Consider the following 1,278-nt stretch of genomic DNA (forward strand, 5'->3'; position numbering starts at 1 on the left):
ATATGGTAACTAATCCCCCATGGAGTGATGCAATGAACGAGAGCTGGCACATAGAGTAAAGGGAAGTGCCATGCTCTATGGACATGATTAGTCCACAAATGGGAGTAAGCCCAAAGCTTTCTGAAAAGCCTCAAACTTCTCACAAGACAATGTTTTTGTGAAAAGATCTGCGAGGTTGTCCTGTGTTGGCACATGAGCCAAGCTGATTTCTCATGCTGAGAGCCTCTCCCTGACATAGTGGTAATGCACCTCAATGTGCTTTGTGCGAGCATGAAAAATCGGGTTCCTTGCAATTGCCAATGCGCTCTGACTGTTAGTGTAGATAGTGTTGGCAGTGTCCTGTCCAACACACAAATCAGTCATAAGGCGTCTGAGCCATACATACTCAACCATAGCTGCGAAGATTTCCCTGTTCTTGCTCAACCATGATATCCATGAGCTGCCAAGCATGAAGCAAAAACCACTTGTGGATGCTCATGTGTCAAAACAATCAACCCAATTTGAGTCTAAAAAAACATGTAAGTCTGGCGGCAATGATCCCTTGGGATAAAACAATCCAAGATGTAAAGTGCCACTCAAGTAGCGGAAAATCCTTTTGCCAGCTTAGACCCTAGGCTATGCATAAATCTGCTGACATGTGAGACTGTAGACTAAATATCCGGCGTCATGTTGCATACATAAATGAGGCATCCAACAACAGCTTGGTAAAGAATGGCATCTACAGGATCACCAGCATCATGAAGACTCAATTTCAAACTTGTTTCCCATGGGAATGGAAATAGGTTTGCAATCCCTCATCCAAATTTGCATAGCAATGTCTATATGTAACTTTTCTGACACAAGGCAATACCACCATCACACTGCTTAAACTCTATACCCAAGTAATGATGCAACAACCCCAAATCTTTTATCTTGAAAGTAGCATTTAAATCAGCCTTAAATTCAGCAATATGTCTCTCATTTGGTCCACTGATCAGCAAACCATCCACATAAAGAACCACAATGAGAAGTACATCACCCTCACGCTTTACATACAATGTGATTTCTATTGGACTATTACAAAAGCCTCGTTTGACCAAATGAGTGTCAGCCTTCTCATACCAAGCATGACGAGATTGCTTCAACCCATACAAAGCTTTGTTACATTTTCACACCTTATCCTCTTGTCCTTTCTGACAAAACCGCAAGGCTACATTACATAAACTTCCTCAAATATTTCACCATTCAAGAAAGCAGTAACAATGTCTGATTGATGTATATCCCAACCAAAATGAGTTG

This window comes from Adiantum capillus-veneris, chromosome 3, assembly GCF_014529385.1.
Source record: "Adiantum capillus-veneris isolate H3 chromosome 3, ASM1452938v2, whole genome shotgun sequence".
Taxonomy (NCBI): domain Eukaryota; kingdom Viridiplantae; phylum Streptophyta; class Polypodiopsida; order Polypodiales; family Pteridaceae; genus Adiantum; species Adiantum capillus-veneris.